This window comes from Macrosteles quadrilineatus, unplaced genomic scaffold (genome assembly GCF_028750875.1).
Source record: "Macrosteles quadrilineatus isolate MER2022 unplaced genomic scaffold, UCM_ALF_1.0 Scaffold_8__2_contigs__length_117827958, whole genome shotgun sequence".
Taxonomy (NCBI): Eukaryota; Metazoa; Arthropoda; class Insecta; order Hemiptera; family Cicadellidae; genus Macrosteles; species Macrosteles quadrilineatus.
This window is the reverse complement of record NW_026542601.1, coordinates 52,195,607-52,208,839: the sequence shown is the minus strand read 5'-3', so window position 1 is coordinate 52,208,839 and position 13,233 is coordinate 52,195,607. Positions and strand designations below refer to the sequence as shown.

At 32.8% G+C, this 13,233-nt stretch overlaps 1 protein-coding gene across 1 annotated transcript in view; it reads right to left on the bottom strand.

Moving 5' to 3' along the window:
- LOC128999800 (uncharacterized) overlaps window positions 1-3,994 on the bottom strand; it is a 31,309-nt gene extending 27,315 nt beyond the window's left edge. Inside the window, exon 1 of the mRNA XM_054426479.1 lies at window positions 3,931-3,994. The gene's annotated coding sequence lies outside the window, so the exon portion shown is untranslated. The remainder of the gene's footprint in view (window positions 1-3,930) is intronic.
- Between the last annotated feature and the right edge of the window lie 9,239 nt (window positions 3,995-13,233).

Genomic DNA, 13,233 nt, shown 5'->3' with positions numbered 1-13,233 from the left:
ATATCGAATAGACACTTGACGAACCCCGACACACCGGAAGAAGAGAAACGACCTTCTGAACTTTGGAGTTAACGACCGCTAGAGGTAGTGGGGAGATGATAAAGGTCAAGTTAGATAAGAGACAAAGGGAATAACGCGACGATCACGATGTCATCCGTCTTGTGGAGAAATGGGCAAAGTCTGTCACGTGACAGATAGTTGGTGACTTGGGCAATCATAGACACTGGCAGGCGGTGAATATTAATATACGTTAGATATTATATTGATACGACACCAACACACCAAGGTGCGTGTATTAAGGTGAAGTTGAGAACGATAAGTGCTGAATTTATGAGACAGCTGCGTTTCTGATTGGACAGCGGGTCCAGTTTCGAACCATCGACGAAAACCAAAAGAACCATGATCGAACCAAAAGACCTACAAACTACCAAGCGAGCCCTATCTCCACTGAGTTACCCAGCATGAAATGATTCATTAGTTGTATTTGATAAAAAGTTAGAACCGAAAAAAGTTGATTTAATTGTTGGGTGTTTGTTTTGTTTGTAGGCTAATTTAAATTTAGGAACCATTGTTTAGATCTAAATAAAATAATGTATATTTTATTTCTAAAAAAAAATACTTTAAACCGTGCTGTTAAGCATTATAAAGAACAGAAATATGTAAATACTCGTACCTTGGGTTGTTTTGTGTAGCATAATTTGAACTAAGCTATGAAGCTAAGAGTTAATCAAGGTTATAACATTTCGTTCGATATCAAAACGAAAGCATAAACATGTTTAGGATTATTACAATTGCAAAATTAATGGTTCGACGTTATTAAGCCACTCTCGACTTTTGTGGAAAAATTGCAGTTTTCATATTTTAAACTTGTAAATAACTGAAATGTTTGTTCTACAATCGGCAACAAATAATTTTAACGATTTGATGGTACAAAGATGCTCAAAATTGGTTTAGTATTACACACCGCAGATACCACAGAAACAAACCTTTTATCACAAATGTATTATTTTACTCATTTTATTTAATTTGTAACCCACTAAGTATAGAGATCATTGTTAAAAGTAGGATATACAAGTATAAATTGTCTTTAGTAAAAAATAAGCTTGTTCTTAGTTTTTCTTATTGATGATTCAAATAAACAAATTTATTGCGGGAATCGCTGATACAGTTCATCAAGTATTCCGACTAGTTATGAAATATAACTAACTATAAGATGTTATAAAAAATAAATTTCCAATTAATTTTTTGCATATTGGCTACGAAATCAGACAGCTCCTGAGTTATCATATTACATTCTAGGGATTTAAAAATTCTCCGTCCCTTTGTATCCAAGAACACTAGGCTACATTTTCCAAATAATTCTAAACTGAAATAGTTTTCATTGAAGGTACTTTTAGTTTTACGATAAAAATTGTCAGGAATTTACCTGATTTTTGTGTTGAATCAAAACTAAAATCAATTTCATAGTTTGTTTTAACACTCTAGCTTCATACAATTCTACATAATTTGCTTAGCACAAAAATGGTAACTCCTGAACGAGTATTATAAAATTGTTAAATGAAGTTGATTCTAGAACAACTGGATTTGTTATTGGGTTTAATTAAGGTTAGGAACTCATTGTCTTGGGTGGCCTTAAAACAGTAAATTGATCACATTAAAAATACTTAACCATTACTATTGTAATAGTAAAAAAATAAATCACTGTTATTAAAACTATTGATGTTATTTTTTTATATTACCAAAGAAATGAGGTGTACGTAATATAACATTTTATATTTACAAGTATTACTTGTTATTCATTTTCATTTTGAATTTCTTTGCCAGTTGTAATAGGTAGAATTTTTGATTTAATTTTTTTTTTAATATTTACTATTTTATTAATTTTCAGAATATAAACTGTTCTATACAATGAACATTACTTTTGTTCTTAATTAAACTACAAACAATTAGGCCTATGTAGCTAATCTTTTAAATAATTTTTTAAATAAACTGTAATACTGAAGTTTAAATACCTTTTTACGAGTTGACATTCAAAGCTTAAATGAAAACATAAACATGGACATATATTTAAATGCATTGAAAGAAAGTATATGTAGTATTTAGGACTACTCATAAAACACTAAGCATTTAAGAAATTAAATTTAACACAGTTACTTAAATACGAGACACATATACTTCACTTGAACTTAACCTTATGCTACGTGTATTCATGGGTCTAAGTTGTTGTCCTGTATTGAATGTTATTATACTTATTCATTGTTGAATTAACTTTAAACTACGTTAATATTAAATAAAAAAAGTTATTTGATTTTTTAACATTTAGCGCCGATATCGGTTTGACCGTTCGTTGATGTCTCTATCGGCTATGGGCTTTGAGTATAAAGAATTAAACTGTATATTTGCATTATACAATACAGTTATTATTTACTGTAATTACGATTTTCCTAACATAAAGAAGCATAATTTAGGTAGTTTAATATATTTAAGAAAATTATTACTACGAGAGTTGGTTGTTAAAACGAACTAATTATTTTCTTCATATCAAACTAAAGACCTGATCTTAGCTACACAGTCTATCTCTCTCAATTTTACACACAAACTCGTAGTGTCCTATCTCAATGAAATTATGATGATGATGATAATCATGCAAAACAAAATCAAACCAGATACAAAAGCTTAAGGGTTAAAACAATATGAGGAAAGGAGTAGGTGTGAGATAAAATTAAAACTATCACAAAAAATTAAATCCAGAAAGATCAGAACAAAACTCTAGAAATAAACTATACTTATCGTCTTCCACTTTGGGAGGGTTATGTTTGAATAATTAATATAAGAATTGTGAAAATTGAATTATTTGGTCAACATCTAAAGCCATAGTAAGTGTTTTCTTGTGACTTTTGCGGATATTAAAATCCCACAACGACCGGACAAATCAACATTCTCCTAAATATCAAAGGAGGGATTGGCGCCGGCGTCTGGTATTTGATTACATAATCGTCCCAATTTTAGTCGGAATGCTATCTCCTAAATATCGATGTTAATTTTTCTATAATTTGTAAAACAAAGCGAAATCTGTTAAAATTTTGGTAATCAAATACACTTCAAGGCAAAGTGTACAAACCAATAGAAAAGAAATTATGGAGATAACTTATGTATCAGCTGAAGACAATTTGAAGATTTGTCATCCCAAGTAACCTTTAAGTTCATTGATGGCTTCTTTCTATTTCATCGGGTACTTAACTCACACTAGCTTTAAAATTATACAAGAAAAACGCAACGTGACTGGTATTAGATCTAAGTTTATTACTTTTATGAACATTTATTTCTGAACATGCAAACTAGCCAAATCAAGCTTTACATTTCAAAATATGATGAAAAGTCTACTAACTAAGAATATCTAAATTTAATGGTGTGAATTAAAGACTTTACGTATTCCTGAAGACACACTACTGTACTACTATTATCGAAAAGTACATATTTAATTTCAAGTTAATCTTTAGTTGAATAAGTTAAGTAACTATTTGTTTATTTTGAGAATTCACATATCGTGGTAGTTATAATTATGATTTCTACATGTGATTTTAGTTAGGGATTTGTTGGCAAGTATTGCAAAAATATCAGTAACAGTATAGTCCATATAATGGTTTTTAATGTGACCTCAATGATTGGGGAAACAAAGTGAAGTTCTTATGCTTAGGAAAAAAATATTTATAGTAACTGAATGCAAATAAATCTAAACTAGATTAAAATAGTTTCCATTCGTAAAATAAAACTTCAATTTTGAAAATAGGTTTTCCTCAGTATTTATACGTTTTTTTAAAGCTACAACAAAACAAATTCATTTTTAAAATCCTAATTTTTAAGTTTGTTTACATGAAAACCTTATTATAAACATTATTTTTAATGTTGTAAATAAAACACGATACTTACATTTAAATGATATTAAACCGACACACACACTAACAGGGGTACACAGCAATTGATAAAATTCGCCGAGAACGTAGAGCTTAGTATATATAGGAGGGGGCAAAGCCCCCCCTCCCGACCTTGGCCACTTTCACCCGAGCTTCTTCGTTTTCAAGGTCACCAGCGTCTGCGACCACGAGGGTACAGGATAGAGGATGCTGAGGGAGGCTTGGGTAAAATTTCTTAATTGATGTGTCTGATCTTTGTTTGAAGTCCATCTTTGCTCATGGTAAGTTTGGGTAATGCGAATGATGAAAACAGGAGTTTCTTATCCAGATAAAAAATATTATCACGACGATTCGGGATCTAGTTCCATCCTCGGCAAGAAAATATCTAAAAAATACCCAGCCATAGCAAACCTGCAGACTAAGGGATTTTCCATTTAAATTCTTGATTTTCCACTATATTATTCCCTTAAAATTGTCAGATGCATTTCCCATGAAAATAACATTAATTTTAATGAGTTCTTAGGTTTTTGATTACAGGGAAGGTAAAAGGTGTGTGTGTGTGTGTTTTTTTTATTGAAATGTTATTTATAAAATAAACAATTTTGCCAAATTCGATAAAAATATATCCATAAACAAGCAAACTACAACAGTTTATTTATTCTCTATAAGAATATCATGGAAACTTTAAATTTAAAGTGTTTTTTTTTTTTTTATTATTTAGTAACCTGACATACACACACAACCCTTTAATATACTAAATTATTTGGTTCTTTTAATCTACAAAATGGTCTGGAAAGAAATTGCAAAATCTTGTTTTAAGGGTCAAAAATTGAAAAAAAAATCTGTTACTCCATCAAACCCCCGAAGGACCCCTGTCCGTGGTCCGATCATACTGGATCACGAACTTGTTTGAATAAACGTGGGTTCACACTTTGGTACCAAATTTAATCAAAATTGGATAATTTGTACTAGAGTTACCGCGCTAACGGACACACACACGCACGAACGAATGCCGTTTTCGGTCTCTAGCCGAGGACATCAAAATGTAAAAGACAATCGGACTTTGGTCCAGGTCATACTATTTAGCTATGAGCTAAGTTACTTTTCTACAAAGTTATATACATTATTAGGTCATACCATGATACCCACGGTAATAACTTATTCCCTATATGGGAAATAAGTTAATCACTGCAGGCCTACTCAAAAAGTGATGCACTTGGTGCAACGTATGACTAGCTTAATATCAATACTAAGTAATGTAAGTGTAAACAAATGGTGTTTTCGGCCTGTGGGGACAATAAAACGAAAAATTAAATCGGTCCCGGGTTTAGGTCTTACCGGGCCACCTACGGGTACATAGCTTATACCTTAAATGGGAAATTCGCTTAAACGTAAATGATGCACTTCTTTGTATTTATATAGTAATTAAGGTATTCAGCTAAAAACTATTTATTTTATATAACTTCATATAATGCTCTCCATGAATAACAGAGTTGCACGAGCTGCAATACACTAATAGCTATGACGTCACAGCTATTGGACTGATGGATATCTGAGAGCTGATAGCTGATTGGTCGTGCAGCTACAATGTAACTTAACTACCACCTTCGCAATCTTGCCTCTGAAGGTGTCTGAGGGAATCGCAAAGTACTGCTGCTTCCAAGATTACTGAAGGCTGATGAATCTCTAGGCAATGAGATATAGCCTCTTGCCATTGAAAATAATATACAGTACTACCGTATACAATGTAATTCAATTAGAAGCTACAATGTTAAGCTTGTAGATATTTTGATTATGCAAAGATAAACTGCTAATGTTTTGTAATTGGACATTGATGTTTGGTTAGATTCGTCGTTAATTTCAAAAACCTTTTTCATGAGAGGTGAGTTTATAATAATATTTTTACCTAAAATCTACTTTAAAATATGAGAAGAAATTTTTTAATATGGGTGCACCCAAACATAATTATTATGAAACCCAGACAAAAACAGGCACTATCACCTCTGTATGTTACTAGTAACCGATGGGTATAAATCGTAAACTCTACCCCAGAATGATCTATTATCCATCTAATCAACATTAGCACACTCAAACAACCTACACGAAACACAAATTAAAACACGCTTCAGATTTTTCAAAATGATAAAACATACTTGTCCTGTAATTTTAAGTTCAATGCTGGTTATATTAGGCTGTGTGGCTGAGTATATTGATCACCTGGCAATCAGAATGTTAAAGATTCGGTCACGAGGAGAGTCAGTAGCTTTTTAACTGTTCAAAACTGGGCCCAGCTACCCTTGACAATTTGAGTTTTATTTAATTTTGAAAATGGCTCATGGTAGTTAGCAATAAAACTACACAGATCATCTTGCACCATTCTCCTCCTCTTTGATTTATATTATGTACTCTAATACTAGCTATGTCTGTTCGTTTGTGGGTTTGTAAAATTGGATCAAATCTTAATTATATTACTTGGTCATTATTCTCAAACAACGTTCAATCGCCCAAGTTCTGGAAAAATATCGTTTATCACTCTTTGCTTAAGAATGAACATACAAATTCAAACAATTTCAATCAGCAAATTAAAACTAACCCCAGGTTATTTATTACTATCTTATTTTTTATATTAACAAAATCTGAGTGCTAATCGGCAAGACCACCGAGAGACCATTGAAATTAGTAAATTAATTAAATTTAGATTAAATTAGAAATGTGAGACAGCTAAAGACACAGGTATTAATTTAGTGTGAGTGGGTGGCAGCAAATATCTTGACGGTATTATCATAAAAATCTAGAAGGTTTGCCAGCCTTCAAATTCATAGATATGTTTGTGTTGGTAGGCCTAATGTTATATATTTTTTTATTTTACCAAGAGTACAAATAAGGAACGTGCATATTACTATAGACTAACCAACAATAAGGGAGAATGTTTTATCTATGATATTACCTGTATATATATATATATTGTATATATATATATTGTATATATATTGTATATATATATATATATATATATATATATATATGTCCGTTAGCGCGATAACTCGAGCAAAAATGATCCGATTTTCATGAAATTTGGCACAAGCGTGTAAACCTACGTTTATACGAACGAGTTCGCGATCCAGCATAACCATGGGAACGAGGGTTTATGGGGTAAAATGGGGTTTCCCCATTTTTGACCCTAAAAACAAAATATTTTGCAATTTATTTCTAAACCGTTTTGTAGAGCTTAAAAAAAGAAATAATTTGGTATATTGAAGCGCTGTTGTATGCCTAACGGTCACGGAGAAAATTAAAAAATAGTGTAATTTAAAATTCCCATGTTATTTTTATGGAGAAAATTAAAATTGTTGTAGTTAATTGTTTATGGATATATATTGATAAAATTTGGCAAATTTATTTATTTCATCCTATACTATTGACGTATGGTCAAGAAACAATTTTTGCTGCGGTGGGGGTATTATATTGTTTGAACTGTTTAACCTTCGATGGCAACTGAGCAAAGCTAGGTCCTGGGATACTTCAGCCTGGAATATGCATTAACAGTATTAACAGTATTAACAGAACAGTATGCATCTATTTCGTGTTGCTATGATAAACATAACATAATAAACACATAACATAACACATAATATGATAAACATATAAGCATTGATTATGATAAACTTGAATACTGGCCTAATTTATAAATAGGTTTATTCTCAAACTTATCAAACAGGTGTACTAGAATCGTACCGATGAAAAATAAATCCTTCAATCGTACATAAACATAAGTTGCGTAAGAACTGAAGTGTTGAGACCCCAGACAGCCGGAGAGTGGGATGAGAAGGCAGTATGGAGAGCAGATGCCGTCACACATTCATCATTCAAGGTCAAGATAGTGATAATGGTATCTCAAGGACACGACCTTGGCCCCCGAGGAACACTCCCCCTTCATCAGACACCTACATACTCGGGTGTACCATGGAAGAGCAAGGCTGTATCCGAGCTGGGCTAGAATGCGAACTCTTTGGAAACCGGGTTTGGATGCAGCCGCTGACTGTTGGATACTGATGTAGACATCCCATCAGTTAGCTTTATTTGTTAGAAATAAAAATAAAACGGCTGAATGTACCTCCGCCGTATGTAAAACCGCTCACAGCGTGTGTCTAAAATTGTATTTTATCCCTTAGTTTATTCACTGTGATGTTTGTAAAATAAGCTTTAGGTACGATAAGTTTTAATTTAAGTTTGGCTTGAATAACAAAAATTGTACAAGGCAGAGAACTTTCAGTTGGACTAGTAAGAAAATTAACCACCATCAAAATGGTATATTAAAAACTATTATTTTGTTATTAAACGTATGGATATTTACATACGGATATATTTTATGTGATTTGTTTGAACACATCCTTTAAGTAATTTACAAACTTTTAAAGTAGATCAGGTCCATGCCACGCCGTCACATCACTATCTAATCAAGGCAAAGCTAAACGAAAGAGTATTAGCTTCATTTAAGATCAGCTGTTTCTGTAACCAGGGAAGGGATGTATATTGAAATCCCAGCTTGAGCTACTGACTTTTCCAAAGATCTATACTGCAACCTCTATTTGTCAAGGGAGGAAATATACAGGGTGACAAAAAAGTCTAGAAACGGCTTAATATCTTTTTAACTAAATCCGTTAGAAAAGTCAAACCTTTCACATCAACTTACATGCATATAAACTACTTTTTCCAAGTATTTTCATGTTTTTACCTCTACCAGGGGACGACCCATGAGGAGTAGGTACATAATCTTTAATGTAAGCATAGGTTGATATGCACATCATTTTAAAGGTCTGGTCAAGTGGAGTTCATTGCCGGAAACCGCGTCTCAAAAGGTTCTTCCGTTACAAAATGGCGGCTGTTCAAAGTTCTTGTGGAATATACCTTTACAGGCCTTAATATTGGTAAATACTCGTATTAAACATTATCTTGAGAGCTGAAATTGTATTTTAAAGTCAACTAGCTCATAGACTAAGTTTATTCAATCTTCAAAATAAATTTAACCGGGTTTCAGATTTCCCGGCCAATTTTGACTATGAGTATAAGACCTGTGTATGTATATTCCGCAAGAGCTTTGAAATGCCGCCATTTTGTAACGGATAAACCTTTTTTGACGCGGTTTCCGGCAATGAACTCCACTTGACCAGACCTTTAAAATTATGTGCATATCAACCTATGCTTACATTAAAGATTATGTACCTACTCCTCATGGGCCGTCCCCTGGTGAAGGTAAAAAAATGGTAATGCTTGCAAAAAGTAGTTTTCATACATATAGGTTGATGTGAAAGGTTTGACTTTTCTAACGAATTTACTCAAAAAGATATCAAGCCGTTTCCAGACTTTTTTGTCACCCTGTATAACTCAGCTATCCAACCATAAAGTTTTCAGTTGTATCTTTTCCTCGCCGGCAAATCAGAAGATATCTTTGTCATTAGGTCGGTGAAACACTCCTTTAATCATCGGTAATCAGCTGTTCTCCTCGCCTTGGCCTAAACTTCCAACTGCTCGGTAAACATTGATTGTAAATCTACGCTACTTTACACCAAGTCTGCTATTAATTGATTCCGATACGACAGCTAATGAATAAATTATTGAGGTAAGTGGGAATGATTCCTGGAGACTCAAGGCAGATGAGTTCTTCTTCCTTCCTCTCCTCGGAATGGTCCTTGTCCTCTCTGAGTCGTGTAGAAGAAGATTCATGTAGGAAAGGAATTCATTCAGTAAAAACGGGAAGTAAGGATAGTGTACTAACAACTAACAGCATCTGGAATAATAATGCGGTAAGCGCCAAAAGCAAGATACGAGGCAAGCTACTTCCGTTAACTCTTAGGTAGACGTCTTACCAGCTGTAATTTTTTTTTTCTCAAATAGAACATAACTGAATTATCAACCCAGAGTGAGCTAAAATTTTTATTTTATGGAGTGAAATATTTCGAAAGTTTTAAATTTGAAAACACATAGGCCTACTTTGATATTAAATTTATACAGATATATTATAATGCTGCGTATTTAAATAAATGAACAAGAGGAAAGTATAGAAAGGAGTTGGATTTGAGTACCAGTGGTTTTTTAAGGATCATTCAGTCATATAGCTGGAAAAGCAGGTTGATTACAGTGCCCACATACAAATAGAAGGTTACCGGTTCGATTTTTAGAAAAGTCAATAACGTATTGTAGTTTGAATTGTTTCATTCGACACTCAATTAACATTCATATCCATTTTAAAATAAGTACACAAATAACGTCACTCAAGATGATGTGAAACACAGATCTTAGCCTATCATTTACCTAACTGCCATTAGGCCTGTTTAGGGATTGTTGGCATTCAAACCAGGGCCTCCGGGCCCCGGGGTATTACAAGATACCCTGTACAAGATAGAAATCTCCCTCCCTGTGTTGGCCCTAGTGCCTCCTGAATTCTTACATATTATGTGAGTCCTACGGCTCACTCAGCCACGATACATAAACACTCGATCTCTTTCCTAAATATGTACATACAGTCCTTATTGAAGTGATTTAGTGGTGACAGAATCAGGTGGGTTGGTATACGCCTTGGGTTGGTTGAGCTTCGGAAGACATAATGAAGTCATTTCTCGTGCTGTAGTTATCACGATAGCCGCCAGATTACGTGTTATCAACGTTATCAATGTCACGAGCCAGGCACAGGCATGTCATGAAACCATGAAATCACCCTGACATGACGCACAGCAAGGGCATTCAGCTCAATCTAACATCGTGAATCGTTGGTTTGATTTTTGTGAAAGAACGTGTTTGAAAAGGCGTAAACAGTATTGTGGCCTTGGTGAATACAAGTTAAATGTAACGGGGTGGCGCAATGCGCAATGGTAGCTTTGAAATTTGTACATGGCTACACATGACTAGGTTTTAAAGTATCAGAGTTTTTAGAGTTTTTTTAATCAGTATTTTTTTCAAGACATTGTTATGATCGTGTAATATTGTAAACAAATACAGTAGTTGGGCTGTATTTTGAAGCTTTTGATGTAGGTCTATAAGATATTTTCTATATTAAAAATGTTGTAATTCTCATTTTATACGTTCATTTACCCTATTATCTGTTGTTATTTACTCATAAGGTATATTTTGCTAGTTCGCAGTTGCAATAATCGGGACAGTTATTTTTTTATTCGTTCTTGCTGAAAAAATATAGGATTAACTGTGTGTATTCACAAGACAAATTCCATTTTTAAACTCTAAACTTATATCATCAGTTCTTTGTTAGGATTGTTAACTCAATATTGTAAAAAAAAATTATTAGCAATTTTGATATTAATTACAATTCAAATTATAATTGACTATAAAAAATCTAAGATTTGACGCAATAATAAGAATTGGGATACAAAAATAGTAAAAGAACATTTTAGCCACCAGCAATAATAAGAATTGGGGTACAAAAATAGTAAAAGAACATTTTAGCCACCAGCAAAGATCAGAAACCTAATGACAACCCTTTCTACCTGTATTTTTTAAACTATGACGGTTGTAAACACGTAAAAACATATGTATAACACGCAATTTTAAAGTTTACCTAACACTTATTTGCTATTAAATGGGAAGTATTAAATGTCGTTTAGTGGTTGGGTTTTCGTTATTGATTAGTTCCCATTGCAAAAAGCACTAATTAACTCTGAAAATATTATTTATGCCTGTACAAATATATCTGGTCCATTTATGATCTAACTTTTTTATTATTTACCCATAAACACACCAACATATTACTACATCAATTTAAGTACTAAACGATTTTCTTTAACAGAAATATTTTTATTTTAATGATTCAGAGACAACTAACTGTTAATAACGTGTTCAATTTACAACAGTTAGTTAAAGAATGTTGACGACCTTAGCATTGCTGACAAACACTTCAATTTACCACATTTATGTTCAAATAATGTCTCACTCAAGGAAAACGAGTTAATAAGAGGATCTAAAAATTGTTTGGCTCTTGAACAGAAGAACTGTGTAATTATTGTTTTTTTTTATAATTATTTTGTTTACGATATTTTGTTTACGATTAAAATGTGTTAATACTGCAGCAAAAAGTATATTTTCGATGCATGTGTCGTGAGGACAAAGTAGTTACATTTTTTATCCTTTCGGTATTTGGGTACGATTGCATAAATATTTTCCCATTTGTTTACATTGACCTAGATTTTCGTGTAATAATAATACTGACTTATCAATATCTTATAACTTAGTAATTAAAAATTGTTTGTGTTATTCGTCACCTTATGTTGTAATTTAAAATAGTTAGCGTCTCTGAAATAATTTAAATATAAATAATGATCAGTAATTTCAACTTTAAATTTTAAGTACGAAAGCAGAGTAATATATGATGCAGTTAAAGGTCAAGGTCAAACAGATTAAGTTTGATACCAAATGTTAGAATGACATATTCGTTAATCCCAGCGTAACGATTCGGAAGCAACTTTGGAAGGTAAACATCCAAACGTAATTTTCGTTTTGTAAAGCCATTAGGCTACCAGAATCGTGCAGTTATACGTAAAATGTAGTTTATTAAACAAGTCTTAAGTTTCTTTTCGATCCTCTTAAATTCAAGCTCGTGTCGAAAAGAGCCACTTCTTTAGGCACTCTAGTTATGATAAGTATACTATTTTCAGTAAAACAGAGCTGAATCGAACCAGTGGTTTTTAAAACAATCGTAATAAACTTACCAGTCTTTGTAGGTTTGTAAGATTCTTTAACAACTTTAGGTTTAAGGTTTGTACTTGCAATCGGAGTGTTAAACATTATGTTTCAGTAAGTGAGGCGAGAAAGTCGTGGTATTTTAATTTTAAACTAAACTAAAAGAACTTCTAATTAATATTTAGGTTAACCAAATGAGAGCTCGCCCCGGGATCGAAAACTTGACCAAAAGTATGTACTGAGCAAACTTCTTCTTCACCCTGCGCTGTAAATAAAACATGTGATTGGAATTTCTTCCATTTGTTTAGATCTTCTCTTCATATTTTGTTGTTACTGTATTTCGTCACCAACATGGCAACCCATAAGACCCATGTAATTTTTTTATTTATTTAAATCCATTCTTTGTGCTTATTTGGAAGCCTATCATTTATAAAGGGGTTCTGCATATCTACAGGAAAATATCTTTTATTTGGTACCAACCGCGTGTAATTCGGTCCAGTAGTATGGCCAGGCTAGCTGTCATAAATTTTGCAAAAGTTTTTTAGTATACAAGATAATCTAATGGCATAATTTCAACCCGACACTATGATGTAAAGCAAACTATCGATTTGTAACCAAACTATGCACATTC